Raw genomic sequence first — 24,813 nt, 5'->3', positions numbered from 1 at the left:
GTATCTCAAAATTTGGTCATATACTTAAAATTTTTGGATGTTTTGATTTCATGTATGCAGACATCATATTCCGCCTGACGGTACAACCGCGGTGGCACTTTAAGATTTTTATTGCAGAAAGTACTTTGGAAAGTTCATCACCCAAAGGAAGAGCAAGTTGCAGTAATTATGCACGAAGGCATATCAGCATCAAAAGTATCAGCTAGCCTATTACAAGGCAGCACGGTGCCCACAATAAGATCATTGTTTTTCGCAAGGGAGAAGCAGTTTTAAACCGGCTTCCGGTTCAAGCTTGGTCACCAGCCTGGCCTGATGGTTGTGGGTCATCCCGCGCCGCTTCAGCTTCAGTTTCTCTACCCAGCGGCTGGAAATCAATAGTTGTCCAGTCGATTCCCATTAATGCTTGAAAGACAGCTTCATCATGGATCAGCAACGACGGGTCAATATCGGAAGCGTAAGTATGCTTACGGATTGGAGGGATAAGATTTTCCGCTTCATGAATTGGTGCAGCCACTCGCTTGTTTTGATTGTCATATTGGGCTTGATAATGAGACAAGTCTGCTTCTTCAGCCAATTGACAAGCTAGCGGACGCACCTCCCGGTTTATTGCTCGCAGATCCGCTTCACTAAACTCTGACCCGTCTTCCTTCAAGCTGGGATAGCCCTGAGCCGCTTCAATAGGGTCAAAATCTGGCACCCAAGCTTTTGCCCGGATTAAGGCATTGATCGCACCGGTTCGAGCAGCAGATTTCTTCAGCTCTTCAACCCGGGCAGGAAGCACCGACAGTTTCATCAGAGTGTCCTGAATCAAAGTGGGCGCCGACTTGTTGTGGGATGTAGTACAGATGATCCGTTGTGCACCAGTGTACAGTTGTTCGATCAATGTGTAGGCGGCTTTCAATTTCTTCCGCACATCTGACCCCAAGTGACCAATGCGTGTCCCTGAAATATCACCAAGGGTTAACAAACTGGTAGCTCTGTAAGACGGCATAATCAATTCAAAAATCAAACCGGCTTACCAAAGATAGCAGCGGTCATGGCATGCACATGCCGCTTTATGCTGGTCAGTTCATCCACCACCGGTTTTAGTGCAGCCTCGGCGTCTTCTGCTCGTTTGGTTAAAGCAGATTTTTTAGTAGCCCAATCCGCCCTCTCCTTCTTGAAATCCTTCTTAAGCTGTTCCATGACGCTTAAGGTGCTGATCAACTCCTCTTTTGCTTTTGAGGTTTCAGTCTATTGGGACTTCAGATTTTCTTGGAGATCGGCGATTTGGGTCTCTTTTGTCTTCATCTCAGCCTGCATACAGACAGTTATATGATTGAGCAAGCAGGGCAAGAATTGAAGCACCAACCACATAATAAGTTATGCACTTGGTGCTTGGGGGCTAATGCCTATTTGATCGTCATCTTTCAATTGATTACAAAGTCCCAAGCTCAATACAAGTATTCAACTTGGCACTTGGGGGCTAATGGCTATTTGTTCAAAAAAGTTCTGATGCGGAGATATTAATTACTTAAGTCCCGGTTTAACTACACTAAGTTGAACCGGCCCTTGGGGGCTACATCAGCGAATTTCGAGGCGTTAAGATTTATATTAGTAAGTCCCGGTTTGAAAGAAGATTACAAACCGGCCCTTGGGGGCTAGGAGAGTCAGCAAGAATTGAAGCATACAAGCAGGAAGGAGCATATGGAAGTTACCTCATATTTATCTTTCATCATGTTAACCAGACCGGCTTCATAGTCACGACTGGTATACAGCCGGTTCAGATAGCCGGAATGGATGTCTTGGGCGTTCAGAGCAGCGTAAGTCACCAGATCAACATTCCACTTGCCTTTGCCAAAGGCAGCAAATTCTTCCTTGGCAGTATGTTTAGACAAAGCGACAGGATTGCCTGGCTCTGTGCGACCAATGCCAGTAATGACAACCTCATCATCCTTGGCATCATGGGTTTGAACTAGGGCCGTTGGCTTATCAGTAGGCTTTGTTGGATTGGTGGATTTCTCAATCCAGATGGGGCTTGTGGGCTGGTTGACAGGACTTGAGGTATCAATAGGCCTCTCTTCAGCAATAAGATCATCATTTCGCTGCAGTGGATCATTGGGTATGTCTTCAGGAATAGCTGCTTCAAGATCTGGAGTTTTGCCCGGTTCAGGGAGGGCATCCTCCTCGGCCGCTTTATCCAGGCGAGCTTTTTTGCTCGGCCTAGGATTGGCCCTGAAAGGAATAACAAAGTCAAATACAGCATATGTTCCAAGGTGATGTACCGGACATATTAAGATAAGTATGGCTTACCAAGCACCATTTTGAGCGGTGGCAGCTGAGTAGCCGATGACTCGCCAGAGGATGAGTGGGAAGTAACCTGATAATCAGAGTCAGATGGATTAAGAGGTTGACGAAAACAGCCCGCTTTAGGACAAGCACTGACAAGCAAATTAGAGACCTCTGAACGGCGTTTCTGAACCGGACTGTTCGGTAAACTGGTGGAGGTAACTACCTGGCCGTTGTGCCGGGTTGTGCGACGAGCTTCGTGCTGTTGGGTCTTCATAAGAAATTTGGGATCCAAGTAAGAAAGAGGATGAGAAAATTTAACTTTCGGGTTTGCCTGACGGATTTTTAGTGAAGGCAAAGGTTCTGAATCGGAAGAGAGAATAATTACCTCTGCAGCATCAGCATGGCTGGCTTCGGCATCATCCTGACAAATATCACCATCAATAAGATGCATGATAAATAAGCCAAGTGAGTCAAGCCCTACCTCAAGGTCCGGATTATCCACATCATCATCAGGGGCCGGATTAGAGGATGTAGTGGTTCTTTTCCTCTGGGCAGTCTTCTTCACAGCTTTAGTCTTTTGCCGGGTTGATCTTTCCGTTTTGTTTGGTTTCTCTGGTTTCTCCTATGGCAGTTTCTTGCTCCAAAATGGATCATTGCCCTGGGTACACACACACTGATATTAAACAATGACCAGATATGTCAATAACAGGTTCAGCAAAAAGAAAAATCAAACTCTTACAGCTGGCGGTTTGTTGGTGGCACAGAAGGGAAGCAGGCCGGTTTTAGCACAGATTTGTTCCGGTTCATTCAGCATCTTGTTCACAGCCTTTGTGATTTCTTCGTCGGTGAGCTGGATGTTAGCATGTCGCAGTGGGTCGTCAACACTGCCAGTATAATCACACATCAAACCGGAGCGCTGACTAAGGGGTAGTATGCTCCATGATATCCAACAGCGAGCGAGATCAACCCCTGTTAAACCATTGGCCATAAAGGCTCTGAGCTTGGATAGTTGAGGAGCGTATTTTCTTCTCTCCTTGGCAGTCAACCTTTGCGGAAAGGGGTGTGTATTGCTAGGCCGCTCCGGACGAAAGCCAGGCAAAGGATTTTCACCAGCAGGGGAGGTGTCTTTGCAATAGAACCATGTTTGATTCCACTCTTTGGGGTGGCTATGCAGCTTGGCATGAGGGTATGTGACCTCTTTCCTTTTCTGGATTGCCACACCGCCCAATTCCGTATTGGAACCATCAGAAAACTCGGTACGGTGGTTTAGATGGAAACAGTCTCTGAACAACTCCACTGTGGGCTCCTCTTGAAAGAACGCCTCACAGAGCACTTGGAAGTGACACATGTTTGTAACAGAGTTGGGACCAGTGTCTTGTGGGTGGAGTTGAAAATCAGCTAAAACGTCCCGGTAAAATTTAGAACCGGGCGGCTTAAAGCCCCGGGCTAAGTGATCTACGAAAACAACGACCTCTCCTTCTTGAGGTGTGGGAGGGCATTCTTTGCTAGGAGCCCTCCAATGGATGGTATCTTTGCTGCCTAAGGCGCCGATCAGGACTAAATCGTCCAGTTGAGCCTCTATGACGCGAGAAGGAACCCAGTTGCACTCATATACTTGCTTGGCCATGATGAAATCTACAAGGTAGGTGATCCCGGTTCAAAAATGCATTGATTAAGGTACATTGGTATGTGCAATGTTAAACCGTAGACAGATCTATTTAAACCGGAGTTTTATGAAGCAACAACATCTGGCGGTTCAACAAGGGGACTAATGGTATATACCGGTTTGGCAATTTTTTCTACAAAGTTAAACCGCCTGGTCTAAACATTGAAGCAGATGAGTAAGTTTACAGAAACATATTTCATAAGACTTCTCTACAGCGACGGATCTCAAGCAAGTTCAGAAAATAAGGAAAATATTCAAGGTTCAAAAAAGAACAGTACTGAATCAATGGGCAGAGATACATATAGATCTATGGTCTTGAGGCATGAAACTGAAGGCGGATGCTAAAAACTACCGCTACACAGAGTAAGGATTCACAGATGCATCTAGGAGTTATCGTATGAACACGAAACAGGCGATGAACACTAGAAGAACATGAAACCCTAGAGCAGATTTGTGTTGAAAAGAACAAAAGACTTACTGCAGATGAGAAAGACGCGGAAGGTTGCCGCGGTGCTCTGGTGCGCCCAGGTTGATGCAGCGGCCAAGGTTGATGCAGAGGTTGACGGTGGCGGCGGAGCTCCGAAGCTGGGCGACGCGAGGAAGATGAATCACAAGGGCACGGAGGGGAAAAAGAAATGACCCTTCGATCCTATTTATAAGGCAAGGGACAGGAGTCAGGTGCGAAAATCAAGGGACCGTGGGTTTGGAAACGAAGATGTCGCCTTAATTGTCACAGACCTATTAAGGTCATTTATAACAGGTGACGTCACGCCGGTTTACAACGACCAGAGAAGATGACATCACGGCGGTTCAACAAACTACAAGAAGATATTGAAGATGAAGATTTTTGCTAAAGGATTGACATGAACATGTTCAAATCAATCTGGGGCCTAATGTTGGGGATATCACTACTGGGCGTAAACCGGCCTATCTGGGCCGGGTTAACTTCATTAGTAGCTAAGTATGTTAAAGCCCAAGAAGGCAGATGAGGGCTCAAGGCCCATAGTCGGTTCAAGGCCTGTAGCCGTAAACCGGCATTGGTATTTAACTTGTATTATAAGTTAGGAATAAGTAGAGACCAAACCGGACACATCTATGAGCTGGTATTGGGACTCTGTGAACCGACGGGCGTCACCCGTGTATATAAGGGGACGACCCGGCGGCGGTTCAAGGACAACAGACAACAACTCGAGACATAGGCGAAGCTTGTTTGCTCCCTAGTCATCGAAACCCCATCAATTCCATCACAACTAGACGTAGGCTTTTACCTTCATCGAAGGGGCCGAACTAGTATAAACTCTCTTGCGTCCCTGTGTCCGCTTTAACCCCTTCAAGCTAACCCGTCGCGATGGCTCCACGACTAAGTCCTTTCTCTAGGACATCTGCCGTGACAAAACTACGACAATATCCGGGAGTTGCACAATCTCATGGTCTAAGGAAATGATACTTGACATTAGAAAAGCTTTAGCATACGAACTACACGATCTTGTGCTAGGCTTAGGATTGGGTCTTGTCCATCACATCATTCTCCTAATGATGTGATCCTGTTATCAACGACATCCAAGGTCCATGGTCAAGAAACCGTAACCATCTATTGATCAACGAGCTAGTCAACTAGAGGCTTACTAGGGACATGGTGTTGTCTATGTATCCACACATGTATCTGAGTTTCCTATCAATACAATTCTAGCATGGATAATAAACGATTATCATGAACAAGGAAATATAATAATAACTAATTTATTATTGCCTCTAGGGCATATTTCCAACAGTCTCCCACTTGCACTAGAGTCAATAATCCAGTTCACATCGCTATGTGATTAACATTCAAGGTCACATCCCCATGTGACTAACACCCAAAGAGTTTACTAGAGTCAATAATCTAGTTCACGTTACCATGTGATTAACACTCAATGAGTTATGGGTTTGATCATGTTATGCTTGTGAGAGATGTTATAGTCAATGGGTGTGCAACAATCAGATCTGCATGTACTTCGCAAAACTTTATGTCATATCGTAGATGCTGCTACCACATTCCACTTGGAGCTATTCCAAATGGTTGCTCCATTATACATATCCGGTTTTTCTACTCATAGTCATCCGGATAGGTGTTAAAGCTCGCATCGACGTAACTCTAAACGTCGAACTCTTTATCACTTCCATAACCGAGAAATATTTCCTTATTCCTCTAAGGATAATTTTGACCACTGTCCAGTTATCCACTCCTGGATCACCTTTGTACCCTCTTGCTAGACATGTGGCAAGGCACAAATCAGGTGCGGTACTCAGCATGGCATACCGTATAGAGCCTATGACAAAAGCGTAGGGGACGACCTTCGTCCTTCCTTTTTCTTCTGTCGTGGTCAAGCTTTGAGTCTTACTCAACTTCACACCTTACAACTCAGGTAAGAATCCCTTCTTTGACTGATCTATTTTGAACTCCTTCAAAATCATGTCAAGGTGTGCGTTCTTTGAAAGTATCATCAGGCGTCTTGATCTATCTTTATAGATCTTGATGCCCAATATGTAAGCAGCTTTATCCAGGCCTGCCTTTGAAAATCACTCTTCAAACAACCGTTTATGCTTTCCAGAAATTCTACATTATTTCAGATCAACAATATGTCATCCACATATACTTATCCGAAATGTTGTAGTGCTCCCACTCACTTTCTTGTAAATACAAGTTTCTAGCAAGCATTTTATAAACCTAAAAGCTTTGATCACTCCATCAAAGCATATATTCCGGCTCCGAGATGCTTGCTCTAGTCCATAGAAGGATCGCTGGAGCCAGCATACCTTTTAGCATCCTTAGGATCGACAAAACCTTTTATTGTATCACATAAAACTTTCTCTTATGAAAACTGGTAAGAAAACTTGTTTTGACATCCATTTGTCAGATTTCGTAATCAAAAAATACAGCTAATGCTAACATGATTCCGACGGACTTAAACATCTCTACGGGTGAGAAAATCTCATCGTAGTCGACTCCTTGAACTTGTGAAAAGACTCTTTGCCACAAGTCGAGCTTCATAGACGGTAACATTACCGTCCACGTTTGTCTTCTTAAAGATCCATTTATCTCAATGGCTTGCCGATCGATGGGCAAGTCCACCAAAGTTCATGCTTTGTTCTGATACATGGATCCTATCTCGGATTTCATGGCTTCTAAACATTTGTCGGAATATGGGCCCACCATCGCTTCTCCATAGCTCGTAGGTTCATTGTTGTCCAACATGATATCTAAGACAGGATCACCGTACCACTCAGGAGTAGTACATATCCTTGTCGACCTACGAGGTTCGATAGCAACTTGATCCGAAGCTTCATGATCACTATCATTAACTTCCTCTTCAACCGACGTAGGCGCCACAGAAACATCTTTCTGTGTTGCACCACTTTCTGGTTGAAGAAGAGGTTCAACAACCTCATCAAGTTCTATCTTCCTCCCACTCAATTCTTTCGAGAGAAACTCCTTCTCAAGAAAGGACCCGTTCTTACCTACAAACACTTTGCCCTCGGATCTGAGATAGAAGGTATACCCAACTATTACCTTTGGGTATCCTATGAAGATGTATTTGTCCGCTTTGGGTTCGAGCTTTTTCGGCTGAAGCTTTAAGCATCGCAGCACCAAATATTAAGAAACGACAACTTTGGTTTCTTGCCAAACCAATGTTCATACGACATCGTCTCAACGGGCTTAGATGGTGCCCTATCTAAAGTGAATGCATCTGTCTCTAACGCATAACCTCAAAATGATAGCGGTAGATCGGCAAGAGACATCATAGATCGCACCATATCTCATAAGGTTCGATTACGATGTCCGGACACGCCATTACGATGTGGTGTTCCAGGTCGTGTCAACTGTGAAACAATTTCACAATGTGTTAAGTGATTGCCAAACTCATAACTCAGAAATTTTCCATCGATCAGATCATAGGAATTTGATCTTCTTGTTATGATGGTTCTTAACTTCACTCTGAAATTGCTTGAACTTTTCAAACATTTCAGACTTGTGCTTCATTAAGTAAATATACCCATATCTACTCAAATCGTCACTGAAGATGAGAAAATAGCGATGTCCACCGCACGCCTCAATTCTTATTGGATCACACACATCAGCATGTACGATTTCCAACAAGTCACTTGCCCATTTCATTGTACCTGAAAACGGGGTCTTAGTCATCCTGCCCATGTGGCATGGCTCGCATGTGTCAAGCGATTCAAAATCAAGTGACTCCAAACATCCATCGACATGGAGTTTCTTCATGCATCTTACGCCAATATGACCTAAGCGGCAGTGCCACAAGAAAGTGGTACTATCATTATTAACTCTACATCTTTTGGCGTGAACATGTGTATTGCCACGACCGAGATTCAATGAACCATTCACATAGGGTGCATGACCATGAAAGGTATTATTCGTGTAAACAGAATAACCATTATTATCTAACTTAAATGAACAACCGTATTGCAATGAACATGATCTAATCATATTCATGCTCAACGTAGACACCTGATAACATTTATCTAGGTTCAGTACTAATCCCGAAGGCAGATGGAGCGTGCGATGGTGATCTCATCAACTTCGGAAACACTTCCAACACACATCGTCACCTCGCCCTTAGCCAGGCTCCGTTTAGACCGTAGCTTTTGCTTCAAGTCACCAACAATAGCAACTGAACCGGTATCCAATACCCAGGTGCTACCAGGAGTACTGGTAAGGTACACATTAATAACACGTATATACTTTGTTGAAGTTTCCAGCCTTCTTATCTACCATGCATTTGGGGTAGTTCTGCTACCAGTGACCATTCCCCTTACAATAGAAGCACTTAGTCTCGGGTTTGGGTTCAACCTTGGGTTCCTTTACTGGAGCGGCAACTGGTTTGCCATTCATGAAGTTTCCCTTCTAGCCCTTGCCCTTCTTGAAACCAGTGGTCTTGTTAAACCATCAACACTTGATGCTCCTTCTTGATTTCTACCTTTTGCGGTCTTAAGCACCGCGAACAGCTCCGGGATCATCTCCATCCCTTGCATGTCATAGTTCATCACGAAGATCTAGTAGCTTAGTGATAGTGACTAGAGAACTTTATCAATCACTATCTTATCTAGAAGTTTAACTCCCACTTGATTCAAGTGATTGTAGCACCCAGACATTCTGAGCACATGCTCACTAGCTGAGCTATTCTCCTCCATCTTGCAGACAAATAACTTGTCAGAGGTCTCATACCTCTCAACACGGGCATGAGCCTGAAATCCCAATTTCATCTCTTGGAACATCTCATATGTTCTATGGCGTTCAAAACATCATTGGAATCCCGATTCTAAGCCGTAAAGTATGGTGCACTTAACTATCAAGTAGTCATCAGGACGTATCTGTCAGATGTTCATAACATCCACAGACGACACTAGAGGGGTTGGCACACCGAGCGGTGCATCAAAGACATAAGCCTTCTATGTAACAGTGAGGACACTCCACAGGCAACGGACCTAGTCCGCATCATTGCTTACAATATCTTTCAACTTAATATTTCTCTAGGAACGTATTGAAACAGGGAGCTACAACGCGAGCTATTAATCTACAACCCTTTTTGCAAAGACAACTTAGACTATTGTTCATGATAAATAAGTTCATCTAATCGAATTATATAATGAACTCCCACTCAGATAGACATCCCTCTAGTCATCTAAGTGATACATGATCCGAGTTAACTAGGCCGTGTCCGATCATCACGTGAGACGGACTAGTCATCATCGGTGAACATCCTCATGTTGATCGTATCTTCTAGATGACTCATGTTCGACCTTTCGGTCTTCTGTGTTCTGAGGCCATGTTTGTACATGCTAGGCTCGTCAAGTCAACCTAAGTGTATTGCGTGTGTAAATCTGGCTTGCACCTATTGTATTCGAACGTTAGAATCTATCACACCCAATCATCACGTGGTGCTTCGAAACAACGAACCTTCGCAACGGTGCACAGTTAGGGGGAACACTTTCTTGAAATTATTGCGAGGGATCATCTTATTTAAGCTACCGTCGTTCTAGGCAAATAAGATGTAAAACATGATAAACATCACATGCAATCAAATAGGGACATGATATGGCCAATATCATTTTTGCTCCTTTTGATCTCCATCTTTGGGGTGCCATGATCATCATCGTCACCGGCATGACACCATGATCTCCATCATCGTGTCTTCGTGAAGTTGTCTCGCCAACTATTACTTCTACTACTACGGCTAACGGTTAGTGAGGGAGTCCTGGATTAGGGGGTGTTCGGATAGCCGAACTATACCTTCAGCCGGACTCCTGGACTATGAAGATACAAGATTGAAGACTCCGTCCCATGTCCGGAAGGGACTTTCCTTGGCGTGGAAGGCAAGCTTGGCGATAAGGATGTTCAGATCTCCTACCATTGTAACCGACTCTATGTAACCCTAACCCTATCCGGTGTCTATCTAAACCGGAGGGTTTTAGTCCGTAGGACAACATACACATCAACAATCATACCATAGGCTAGCTTCTAGGGTTTAGCCTCTCTGATCTCGTGGTAGATCTACTCTTGTACTACCCATATCATCAATATTAATCAAGCAGGACGTAGGGTTTTACCTCCATCGAGAGGCCCCGAACCTGGGTAAAACTTCGTGTCCCTTGCCTCCTGTTACCATCCGGCCTAGACGCACAGTTCGGGACCCCCTACCCGAGATCCGCTGGTTTTGACACCGACATTGGTGCTTTCATTGAGAGTTCCTCTGTGTCATCACCGTCATGCCCAATGGTTCCTACGATCATCGATAGCGATGCAGTCCAGGGTGAGACCTTCCTCCCCGGACAGATCTTCGTCTTCGGCGGCTTCACACTGCGGGCCAATTTACTTGGCCACTTGGAGCAGATCGAAAGCTACGCCCCTGGCCGTCAGGTCAGATTTGGAAGTTTAAACTACACGGCTGACATACGCGGGGACTTGATCCTCGACGGATTCAAGCCACTGCCAAGCGCGCCGCACTGTCCTGACGAGCATGATCTAGCTCTACCGGCGAACAGTGCCCTGGGGGCCGCACCTGCATCGGCTCTGATCCTTAATTCGGAGCCAACTGCGCCGATCAAGGATGGGCGGTTGGGCGCCGCCTCGGGGGCTGCGATCCCAATGGTGATTGAGCCGAACACCATCCCCGTACTCTGCGAGGCTCGTGACTCCAAGGAGCCGGACTCCTCTCCGGACTCTCAACCCTCCGCGCCCCTGCCAGTCGAATCCGATTGGGAGCCGATCATGGAGTTCACTGCCGCAGACATCTTTCAGCACTCGCCTTTCGGCGATATCCTGAAGTCACTGAAGTCTCTCTCTTTATCAGGAGAGCCCTGGCCGGACTACGGTCAACAAGGTTGGGGTACGGACGATGAAGAAATTCAAAACCCACCCACCACCCACTTTGTAGCCACTGTCGACGACTTAACCGACATGCTCGACTTCGACTCCGAAGATATCGACGGTATGGACGCGGATGAAGGAGATGATGAAGAACCAGCGCCTACTAGGCTCTGGAAAGCCACCTCGTCATATGACATATACATGGTGGACACCCCAAAAGAGGGAGAGGGCGATGGAACAGCGGAGGATGACCCCTCCAAGAAACAGCCCAAGCGCCGGCGTCAGCGGCGCCGCTCAAAATCCCGCCAACACAAACACGGTGATTCCAGCACGGGAGATAATAATACTCCAGAGAGTGCCGAAGAAAAACTCCCTCCAGCAAGGTTTAGCACAGGAGGATGGAGAAACCAGCCCTCATGAGAGAGCGACAGACAGAGAGGTCGAGGACGATAATTATATGCCTCCCTCCAAAGATGAGGCAAGCCTCGACGACGACGAATTCGTCGTGCCAGAGGATCCTGTTGAGAAAAAGCGTTTCCAACGCAGGCTTATGGCCACGGCAAGAAGCCTCAAGAAAAAACAGCAACAGCTCAGAGCTGATGAAGATTTGCTAGTTGACAGATGGACTGAAGTCCTTGCGGCCGAAGAGCATAAACTCGAACGCCCCTCCAAGAGCTACCCAAAGCGCAGGTTGCTACCCCAATTAGAGGAGGAAGCACTTGACGCGGCCGACCGGCCACCTCGTGGCCGCGACAGAGAGGCCTCCCGGCCCTCCACTCCAGCCGCACCCCGTACCAAGGCACGGGAATATGCGCCGGACTTACGAGACATGTTGGAGGACAAGGCAAGGCAAACACGATCAATCTACGGATCACGTGGGAACCCCACGGCTCGAGACGGTAACCGTCATGCCGGCCACAAATTCGGTAGGGCCGAACACAGTAGACAAAGCTCATTTGAGCTACGTCATGATATCGCCCAGTATAGAGGCGCCGCACACCCACTGTGCTTTACAGACGAAATAATAGATCATCAAATCCCCGAGGGTTTTGAAACCCGTAAACATCGAATCATATGATGGCACAATAGACCCTGTGGTATGGATCGAGGATTATCTCCTTCATATCCACATGGCCCGCAACGACGATTTTCACGCCATCAAATACCTCCCACTCAAGCTTAAAGGGCTAGCTCGGCATTGGCTCAACAGCTTGCCAACAGGATCAATCAGTTCTTGGGAGGACCTCGAAGCCGCATTCCTCGACAATTTCCAGGGCACTTATGTGCGATCCCCAGACGCCGATGACCTAAGTCACGTAATCCAGCAGCCAGAGGAATCGGCCAGACAATTCTGGACATGGTTCCTAACAAAGAAAAATCAAATAGTCGACTGTCCGGACGCTGAGGCCCTAGCAGCCTTCAAGCACAATATCCGTGACGAGTGGCTGGCCCGGCACCTTGGACAGGAAAAGCCGAAATCTATGGCCGCACTCACGACACTCATGACCCGCTTTTGCACGGGAGAATATAGCTGGCTTGCTCATAGCAACAATATGACCAAGAACCCTGGTAGTTCGGACACCAGGGACATTAGTGGCAGGTCGTGTCGCAACAAGCAGAAGCGCCGCATTAACGGCGACAATGCTGAGGATACGGTAGTTAATGCCGGATTCAGAGGCTCTAAATCCGGTTAGCGGAAGAAGCCATTCAAAAGGAATCATAGAGGCCCGTCCAGCTTGGACCGAATACTCGACCGCTTGTGCCAAATACATGGCACCCCCGAAAAGCCGGCCAATCACACCAACAGGGATTGTTGGGTGTTCAAGCAGGCAGGCAAGTTAAGCGCCGACAATGAAGACAAGGGGCTGCATAGCGATGACGACGAGGAGCCCCGGCCGCCGAACAACAGTGGACAGAAGGGTTTTCCCCCACAAGTGCGAACGGTGAACATGATATACGCAACCCATGTCCCCAAAAGGGAGCGGAAGCATGCGTTAAGGGACGTATACGCGGTAGAGCCAGTCGCCCCAAAGTTCAACCCATGGTCCACCTGCCCGATCACCTTTGATCGAAGAGACCATCCCACTAGCATCCGTCATGGCGGATTCGCCGCATTGGTTCTAGACCGAATTATTGACGGATTTCATCTCACTAGAGTCCTTATGGACGACGGCAGCAGCCTGAACCTGCTTTACCAGGACACAATGTGGAAAATGGGCATAGATCCCTCGAGGATTAAGCCCACCAAAACGACCTTTAAAGGCATAATACCAGGTGTAGAGGCCAACTGCACAGGCTCAGTCACACCTGAAGTGATCTTCGGATCTCCGGATAATTTCCGAAGCAAGGAGTTAATCTTCGACATAGTCCCGTTTTGCAGTGGCTATCACGCACTGCTCGGGCGAACCGCATTCGCCAAATTCAATGCGGTACCACACTACGCATACCTTAAGCTCAAGATGCCAGGCCCTCGTGGAGTAATTACGGTCAATGGAAACACCGAACGCTCCCTCCGAACGGAGGAGCACACGACGGCCCTTGCAGCGGAAGTACAAAGCAGCCTCTCCAGGCAATTCTCCAGTCCGGCCATTAAACATCCGGACACCGTCAAGCGCGCCCGGAGTAACCTACAACAAGACTGCCTGGCATGTCCCGAGCAGGCGTAGCAATGCGGCCCCAACCCCAACCCTTGCAAAAAGGTGACGCCAGTACTTTGCGTCCATAACTACGCTCTGGAAATACCATGGGCATAGGGGGAGGGGCACCATCACGGCACACCCAAAACACGGCTTAAACCGCACCCGGGGCTGCCGATCTTTTACTTTTCTCTTACTTCCAGGACTCTACTCTTCGGAAGGCCTGTTCGGCAGTTCAATTGCCGCACAGACAATGCAAGGACCAGGGAAGCAGACAAGCCATGCCGCATTACGGAAATCCCAGGTGGTCTCTATCACGAGCAGTATACCTGTTTCGCATACTATTCCGTAGCTTGCCACTGGAGAAGACATGTTAAATAGTCCAACTTTTCGTTTATCGCATTACTTGTATCGTTATTCTTTGATCGCAGCTATTTTAATAAACAATGCATAGCTTTTGTCTATTTTTTGCATTACCTTTTTTTATATATGTTCCTTAACAACATGTTGCACCCGTACACTTTGGTACGGCCAAAATACGCCAGGGGCTTTTAGCACCCCTCAATATGGTGTGAGAAGTCCGAACACTTTCACAAGTGCGGCACCCCGAACATATAGCATTATATGCATCGGCTCCGAATCATGTCTTGGGTCAATAGTTGGGTTTGCCCGGCTCCTATGTTTTGGTGCCTTACGTTCCGCTATATTGGCTAAGGTAGCACTAGGAGAACCACTGCGATTGTGCCCCGGTTGAGCTGGGTCGAGCACCTCAGTGGAGAAAGCTAAAACTGACTGTCATGATGAGGCGAGAGCTGGTCGCTGTTCGAGAGGTTTTTTCAAGTCCCTAAAGACTTATGCTGCTCAGGGCGAGGAGTCGGCTCTGTCCGGCCAAGGCGTGGATAGCGCCCCGAACTCGGTCTTCTGAATACTAGGGGCTTCACCGAAATTTAAAATTATAGAATTCTATAGCTAAGTGAGAGTGTTCACGCATTATAGTCTGATTGCCTCGTTCGTTGGGCTGAGCGCCTCCCTCGAAGGACCCAAATATGGGAAAAAGAGCGCCCAGGTTTATCCCCAAACACCCCAGCACTAGCGGCAAGGGGGCAGAAGCCGACGACTCGCCATCTCTCAGTATTGATAAACAGCCGCACAAAAGGTAATATTTGAAATTCAAGCAGCATTGCCTAGCGCAGATGAACAAGTTTTCAGCGCACAGGATAACATGAGCGGGTTTTACTCAAAAAATACATCCTTGGTGCATTCATCCGCAACAAGGCGGGCACCCTTCAGAACATCCTTATAATAATTCTCGGGCTTGCGATGCTCTTTCCCAGGCGGTGGCCCGTCCTTCACAAGCTTCTCCGCATCCAGCTTGCCCTAGTGCACCTTAGCACGGGCAAGGGCCCTACGGGCACCTTCAGTGTAGACGGAGCGCTTGATGTCTTCAAGCCTCGGACAGGCCTCCACCAGCCGCCGCACCAGCCCAAAATAGCTCCCAGGCAGAGCCTCTCTAGGCCACAGCCGAACTAGGAGGCCCTTCATGGCCTGTTCAGCTGCCTTGTGGAGCTCGACTAGTTACTTCAGCTGGTCGCTCAGGGGCACGAGGTGTCCGGCCTCAGCGTACTGAGACCAGAACACCTTCTCCATCGAGCTGCCCTCTTCGGCTAGATAGAATGCGGCGGCATCGGATACACTCCGGGAAGATCTGCGAATGCTCCTGAATAGATCCGCTGAAGCAAGAAAAGACTAGTAACGGCAAGAAAGTTGACAAATCTACGCCCACAACTAATTGTGTTCTACCCGCGCAAGAAGAACTACGCATAGACCTAGCTCATGATGCCACTGTTGGGGAACGTTGCAGAAAACAAAAATTTTCCTACTCGTTTCACCAAGATCTATCTAGGAGTTCATCTAGCAACGAGACATCAGATGCATCTACATACCTTGTAGATCGCGTGCGGAAGCGTTCAAAGAACGGTGATGATGTAGTCATACACGACGTGATCCAAATCACCGATGACCAAGCGCCGAACGGACGGCACCTCCGCGTTCAACACACGTACGGGACGGGAGACGTCTCCTCCTTCTTGATCCAGCAAGGGGGAAGGAGAGGTTGATGAAGATCCAGCAGCACGACGGCGTGGTGGTGGATGCAGGGCGTCACAGTAGCAGGGCTTCGCCTATACTACGCGAGAGAGACGTAACGGGGAGAGAGGGAGGCGCCCTGGGGCTGGTGTATGAAGTCCCTCCTCTCCCCCACTATATATAGGAGGGCCAAGGGGGGGGGGTGCGCAGCCTAGGAGATCTGATCTCCTAGGTGCGGCGGCCAGGGGGAGGAATCCCTCCCCCCCCAAGGCACCTAGAGGTGCCTTCCACCACTTGGACTCCTCCCCCATGGAAACCCTAGGCGCATGGGCCTAGTAGGGCTGGTGCCCTTGGCCCATGTAGGCCAAGGCGCACCCCCTACAGCCCATGTGGCCCCCCGGGAGGTGGCCCCACCCGGTGGCCCCCGGGACCCCTCCGGTGGTCCCGGTACAATACCGATAACCCCGAAACTTGTCCCGATGGCCGAAACAGCATTCCTATATATAATTCTTTACCTCCGACCATTCCGGAACTCCTCGTGACGGCCGGATCTCATCCGGGACTCCGAACAACATTCGGGTTTCTGCATATACATATCTTCACAACCCTAGCGTCACCGAACCTTAAGTGTGTAGACCCTACGGGTTCGGGAGACAAGCAGACATGACCGAGACGACTCTCCGGTCAATAACCAACAGCGGGATCTGGATACCCATGTTGGCTCCCACATGCTCCACGATGATCTCATCGGATGAACCACGATGTCGAGGATTCAATCAACCCCGTATGCAATTCCCTTTGTCAATCGATATGTTACTTGCCCGAGATTCGATCGTCGGTATCCCAATACCTCGTTCAATCTCGTTACCGGCAAGTCACTTTACTCGTACCGTAATGCATGATCCCATGACCAGACACTTGGTCACTTTGAGCTCATTATGATGATGCATTACCGAGTGGGCCCAGTGATACCTCTCCGTCATACGGAGTGACAAATCCCAGTCTTGATCCATGTCAACCCAACAGACACTTTCGGAGATACCCGTAGTCTACCTTTATAGTCACCCAGTTACGTTGTGACGTTTGGTACCCCAAAGCACTCCTACGGTATCCGGGAGTTACACGATCTCATGGTCTAAGGAAAAGATACTTGACATTGGAAAACTCTAGCAAACGAACTATACGATCTTGTGCTATGTTTAGGATTGGGTCTTGTCCATCACATCATTCTCCTAATGATGTGATCTCGTTATCAATGACATCCAATGTCCATAGTCAGGAAACCATGACTATCTGTTGATCAACGAGCTAGTCAACTAGAGGCTTACTAGGGACATGTTGGTGTCTATTATTCACACATGTATTACGATTTCCGGATAATACAATTATAGCATGAATAAAGACAATTATCATGAACAAGGAAATATAATAATAATGCTTTTATTATTGCCTCTAGGGCATATTTCCAACAGTCTCCCACTTGCACTAGAGTCAATAATCTAGTTACATTGTGATGAATCGAACACCCATAGGAATTCTGGTGTTGATCATGTTTTCTAGGGAGAGGTTTAGTCAACGGATCTGCTACATTCAGTCCGTATGTACTTTACAAATCTCTATGTCTCCATCTTGAACATTTTCACGAATGGAGTTGAAGCGACGCTTGATGTGCCTTGTCTTCTTGTGAAACCTGGGCTCCTTGGCAAGTGCAATAGCTCCAGTGTTGTCACAGAAGAGTTATTGCCCCGACGCATTGGGTATGACTCCTAGGTCGGTAATGAACTCCTTCACCAGATTGCTTCGTGTGCTGCCTCCGAGGCTGCCATGTACTCCGCTTCACATGTAGATCCCGCCGACGCTTTGTTTGCAACTGCATCAGGCTTACTGCCCCACCCATTCAATATATACACATATCCGGTTTGTGATTAGATCATCCAGATCTGTGTCGAAGCTAGCGGCGACGTAACCCTTTTACGACGAGCCTCTTCGTCACCTCCATAAACGAGAAAATTTCCTTAGTCCTTTTCAGGTACTTCAGGATATTCTTGACCGCTGTCCAGTGTTCCTTGCCGGGATTACTTTGGTATCTGCCTACCAAACTTACGGCAAGGTTTACATCAGGTCTGGTACACAGCATGGCATACATAATAGAACCTATGGCTGAGGCATAGGGGATGACACTCATCTCTTCTATATCTTCTGCCGTGGTCGGACATTGAGCTGAGCTCAATTTCACACCTTGTAACACAGGTAAGAACCCCTTCTTAGATGATCCATATTGAACTCTTCAATATCTTATCAAGGTATGTGCTTTGTGAAAGACCTATGAGGCCGTCTCGATCTATCTCTATAGATCTTTGATGCCTAATATATAAGCAGCTTCTCCAAGGTCCTTCATTGAAAAACTCTTATTCAAGTAGGCCTTGATGCTGTCCAAGAGTTCTATATCATTTCCCATCAAAAGTATGTCATCTACATATAATATGAGAAATGCTACAGAGCTCCCACTCACTTTCTTGTAAACGGCAGGCTTCTCATTAAGTCTGCGTAAACCCAAAGCTTTGATCATTCTCATCAAAGCGAATGTTCCAACTCCGAGATGCTGCACCAGCCCATAAATCGAGCGTTGGAGCTGCAACAACCTTGTTCAGCATTCTTTAGATCAACAAAACCTCCTGGCTGCATCATATAACAATTCTTCCTAAGGAAACCATGTAAGGATGTCGTTTGACGTCCATTTGCCATATCTCATAATCATAGAATGCGACAATTGCTAACATGATCGGACGACTTTAGCTTCGCTACGTGAGAAAAAGTCTCATCGTAGTCAACCCCTTGAACTTGTCGATAACCCTTAGGACAAGCCGAGCTTTATAAGATGGTCATTACCATCCGCTGTCTTCTTCTTAAATCCATTATTTTCTATGGCTCCCCGATCAACGGCAAGTCAGTCCAAAGTCATTACTCGTTTTCATACATGGATCCTATCTCGGAGTTCATGGCTTCTAGCCATTTGTCGGAATCCGGGCCCGCCATCGCTTCTTCATAGTTCGAAGGTTCACCGTTGTCTAACAACATGATTTCCAAGACAGGGTTGCCGTACCACTCTGGTGCGGAACGTGTCCTTGTGGACCTTCGAATTTCAGTAGGAGCTTGATCAGAAGTATCTTGATCATTATCATTAACTTCCTCTCTAGTCGGTGCAGGCACCTCAGGAACATTTTCTTGAGTTGCCATTTTCCGGTTCAAGAGGTAATACTTCATCAAGCTCTACTTTCCTCCCACTTACTTCTTTCGAGAGAAACTCTTTCTCTAGAAAGGACCCATTCTTGGCAACAAAGATCTTGCCTTCGGATCTGAGGTAGAAGGTGTACCCAATAGTTTCTTTTGGTATCCTATGAAGACGCATTTTTCCGACTTGGGTTCGAGCTTTTCAGGTTGAAGTTTCTTGACATAAGCATCGCATCCCCAAACTTTTAGAAACGACAGCTTAGGTTTCTTCCCAAACCATAATTCATACGGTGTCGTCTCAACGGATTTCGACGGAGCCCTATTTAAAGTGAATGCGGCAGTCTCTAAAGCATAGCCCCAAAAAGATAGCGGTAAATCGGTAAGAGACATCATAGACGCACCATATCCAATAGAGTGCGATTACGACGTTCGGACACACCATTACGCTGAGGTGTTCCAGGCGGCGTGAGTTGTGAAACTATTCCACATTTTCTTAAGTGTGTGCCAAATTCGTGACTCAAGTATTCTCCTCCACGATCTGATCGTAGAAACTTGATTTTCCTGTCACGTTGATTCTCAACCTCACTCTGAAATTCCTTGAACTTTTCAAAGGTTCAGACTTGTGTTTCATTAAGTAGACATACCCATATCTACTCAAGTCATCAGTGAGGGTGAGAACATAACGATAGCCACCGCGAGCCTCAACACTCATTGGACCGCACACATCAGTATGTATGATTTCCAATAAGTTGGTTGCTCGCTCCATTGTTCCTGAGAACGGAGTCTTGGTCATTTTACCCATGAGGCATGGTTCGCACGTGTCAAATGATTCATAATCAAGAGACTCTAAAAGTCCATCTGCATGGAGCTTCTTCATGCGTTTGACACCTATGTGACCAAGGCGGCAGTGCCACAAGTATGTGGGACTATCATTATCAACCTTACATCTTTTGGTACTCACATTATGAACATGTGTAGTAATACGCCGAGATTCATTAAGAATAAACCATTCACCATAGGAGCATGACCATAAAACATATCTCTCATATAAATGGAACAACCATTATTCTCAGATTTAAATGAGTAGCCATCTCGAATTAAACGAGATCCCGATACAATGTTCATGCTCAAAGCTGGCACTAAATAACAGTTATTGAGGTTTAAAACTAATCCCGTAGGTAAATGCAGAGGCAGCGTGCCGACGGCGATCACATCGACCTTGGAACCATTCCCGACGCGCATCGTCACCTCGTCCTTCGCCAGTCTCCGTTTATTCCGCAGCTCCTGCTTTGAGTTACAAATATGAGCAACGGCACCGGTATCAAATACCCAGGAGTCACTACGAGTACTGGTAAGGTACACATCAATTACATGTATATCAAATATACCTTGCGTGCCGGCCTTCTTGTCCGCTAAGTATTTGGGCAGTTCCGTTTCCAGTGACCACTTCCCTTGCAATAAAAGCACTCAGTCTCAGCTTGGGTCCATTCTTTGGCTTCTTCCCGGCAGCTTGCTTGCCGGGCACAGCAACTTCCTTGCCGTCCTTCTTGAAGTTCTTACCCTTGCCTTTCTTGAACTTAGTGGTTTTATTGACCATCAACACTTGATGTTCCTTCTTGACTTCTACCTCTGCTGATTTCAGCATTGAGAACAACTCAGGAATGGTCTTTTGCATCCCCTGCATGTTGAAGTTCATCACAAAGCTCTTGTAGCTTGGTGGAAGCGACTGGAGGATTCTGTCAATGACCGCATCATCCGGGAGATTAACTCCCAGCTGAGACAAGCGGTTATGCAACCCAGACATAGTGAGTATGTGCTCACTGACAGAACTATTTTCCTCCATCTTACAGCTGAAGAACTTATCGGAGACTTCATATCTCTCGATCCGGGCATGAGCTTGAAAAACCATTTTCAGCTCTTCGAACATCTCATATGCTCCATGTCTCTCAAAACGCTTTTGGAGCCCCGGCTCTAAGCTGTAAAGCATGCCGCACTGAACGAGGGAGTAGTCGTCAACACGTGTCTGCCAAGCGTTCATAACGTCTTGGTTCTGTGGGACGGGTGGATCACCTAGCGGTGCTTGTAGGACATAATCTTTCTTGGCAGCTATGAGGATGATCCTCAGGTTCCGGACCCAGTCCGTATAGTTGCTGCCATCGTCTTTCAGCTTGGTTTTCTCTAGGAACGCGTTGAAGTTGAGGACTACGTTGGCCATTTGATCTACAAGACATATTGCAAAGATTTTAGACTAAGTTCATGATAATTAAGTTCATCTAATCAAATTATTAATGAACTCCCACTTAGATTAGACATCCCTCTAGTCATCTAAGTATTACATGATCCGAGTTAACTAGGCCGTGTCCGATCATCACGTGAGACGGACTAGTCAACGTCGGTGAACATCTTCATGTTGATCGTATCTTCTATACGACTCATGCTCGACCTTTCGGTCTTCTGTGTTCCGAGGCCATGTCTGTACATGCTAGGCTCGTCAAGTTAACCCTAAGTGTTTTGCATGTGTTCCGAGGCCATGTCTGTACATGCTAGGCTCGTCAACACCCGTTGTATGTGAACGTAAGGATCCATCACACCCGATCATCACGGCGTGCTTAGAAACGACGAACTTTAGGAACGGTGCACAGTTAGGGGAGAACACTTCTTGAAATTGTTATGAGGGATCATCTTATTTACTACCGTCGTTCTAAGTAAACAAGATGCAAAACATGATAAACATCACATGCAATCAAATAATAATGACATGATATGGCCAATATCACATAGCTCCTTTGATCTCCATCTTGGGGCTCCATGATCATCTTGTCACCGGCTTGACACCATGATCTCCATCATCATGATCTCCATCATCGTGTCTCCATGAAGTTGCTCGCCAACTATTACTTCTACTACTATGGCTAACGCGTTTAGCAATAAAGTAAAGTAATTTACATGGCGTTTCTCGATGACACGCAGGTCATATAAAAGAATAAAGACAACTCCTATGGCTCCTGCCGGTTGTCATACTCATCGACATGCAAGTCGTGATCCCTATTACAATAGCATGAACATCTCATACATCACATATAGATCATTCATCATTCATCACAACTTTGGCCATATCATATCACAAACCACTTGCTGCAAAAACAAGTTAGACGTCCTCTAATTGTTGTTGCAAGTTTTACGTGGCTGAATTAGGGTTCTAGCAAGAACGTCTTCTTACCTACGTTAAAGCCACAACGTGATTTTTCAACTTCTATTTACCCTTCATAAGGACCCTGTTCATCGAATCCGCTCCAACTAAAGTGGGAGAGACAGACACCCGCCAGCCACCTTATGCAACTAGTGCATATTAGTCGGTGGAACCGGTCTCACGTAAGCGTACGTGTAAGGTTGGTCCGGGCCGCTTCATCCCACAATACCGCTGAAGCAAGAAAAGACTAGTAACGGCAAGAAGTTGACAAATCTACACCCACAACTAATTGTGTTCTACCCGCGCAAGAAGAACTACGCATAGACCTAGCTCATGATGCCACTGTTGGGGAACGTTGCAGAAAACAAAAATTTTCCTACTCGTTTCACCAAGATCATCTAGGAGTTCATCTAGCAACGAGTCATCAGATGCATCTACATACCTTTGTAGATCGCGTGCGGAAGCGTTCAAAGAACGGTGATGATGTAGTCGTACACGACGTGATCCAAATCACCGATGACCAAGCGCCGAACGGACGGCACCTCCGCGTTCAACACACGTACGGGACAGGAGACATCTCCTCCTACTTGATCCAGCAAGGGGAAGGAGAAGTTGATAAAGATCCAGCAGCACGACGGCGTGGTGGTGGATGCAGGGCGTCACAGTAGCAGGGCTTCGCCTATACTACGAGGAAGAGACGTAACGGGGAGAGAGGGAGGCGCCAGGGGCTGGGGTATGAAGTCCCTCCTCTCCCCCACTATATATAGGAGGGCCAAGGGGGGGTGGTGCGCAGCCTAGGAGATCTGATCTCCTAGGTGCGGCGGCCAGGGGAGGCTTCCCTCCACCCCAGCACCTCGGGTGCCTTCCCCTTGCTCCTCTGGGAAACCCTAGGCGCATGGGCCTTTAGGGGCGGTTCCTGGCCCATGAAGGCCAAGGCGTTACCCCCTACAGCCCATGTGGCCCCCCCGGACAGGTGGCCCCACCCGGTGGGCCCGGACCCTCCGGTGGTCCCGGTACAATACCGACACCGAAACTTGTCCCGATGGCCGAAACAGCATTCCTATATATAATTATTTACCCCCGTACCATTCCGGAACTCCTCGTGACGTCGGGATCTCATCCGGGACTCCTAACAACATTCGGGTTACTGCATATACATATCTTCACAACCCTAGCGTCACCGAACCTTAAGTGTGTAGACCCTACGGGTTCGGGAGACAAGCAGACATGACCAGACGACTCTCCGGCCAATAACCAACAGCGGGATCTGGATACCCATGTTGGCTCCCACATGCTCCACGATGATCTCATCGGATGAACCACGATGTCAAGGATTCAATCAACCCCGTATGCAATTCCCTTTGTCAATCGATATGTTACTTGCCCGAGATTCGATCGTCGGTATCCCAATACCTCGTTCAATCTCGTTACCGGCAAGTCACTTTACTCGTACCGTAATGCATGATCCCGTGACCAGACACTTGGTCACTTTGAGCTCATTATGATGATGCATTACCGAGTGGGCCCAGTGATACCTCTCCATCATACGGAGTGACAAATCCCAGTCTTGATCCATGTCAACCCAACAGACACTTTCGGAGATACCCGTAGTCTACCTTTATAGTCACCCAGTTACGTTGTGACGTTTGGTATACCCAAAGCATTCCTACAGTATCCGGGAGTTACACGATCTCATGGTCTAAGGAAAAGATACTTGACATTGGAAAACTCTAGCAAACGAACTATACGATCTTGTGCTATGTTTAGGATTGGGTCTTGTCCATCACATCATTCTCCTAATGATGTGATCTCGTTATCAATGACATCCAATGTCCATAGTCAGGAAACCATGACTATCTGTTGATCAACGAGCTAGTCAACTAGAGGCTTACTAGGGACATGTTGGTGTCTATTATTCACACATGTATTACGATTTCCAGATAATACAATTATAGCATGAATAAAGACAATTATCATGAACAAGGAAATATAATAATAATGCTTTTATTATTGCCTCTAGGGCATATTTCCAACACGGACTTGGGCGCTGGAGCTCGAGTGCGCAAGAATGGATAGGCAAAGGAGGAAGAAGGCGTGGGTGAAAAGGTGGATCCTTATCCCCTTATATGGGTGGACGCAACTACGTGTCCCCACCAGCCTGGTAAAACTCGCTTATCTCCAAGCGCCGTAATCAATGGCGCGGTTGGGTTACCCATGCCCGTATTGATGAGAATCCCGGAATAAAGGGACACGATCTCTGCATTAACAAGACGTGCCAAGGAAACCGCCTCGCATAACGCGCTAAGATGGGACAGTAAAATGGTTCGAATAAAAGCTTGGCCGTGGTGTGATGTCACACTAC

This window comes from Triticum urartu, chromosome 6 (genome assembly GCF_003073215.2).
Source record: "Triticum urartu cultivar G1812 chromosome 6, Tu2.1, whole genome shotgun sequence".
Classification (NCBI taxonomy): domain Eukaryota; kingdom Viridiplantae; phylum Streptophyta; class Magnoliopsida; order Poales; family Poaceae; genus Triticum; species Triticum urartu.
The sequence above is the reverse complement of the archived record's forward strand: the minus strand, read 5'-3'. Positions refer to the sequence as shown.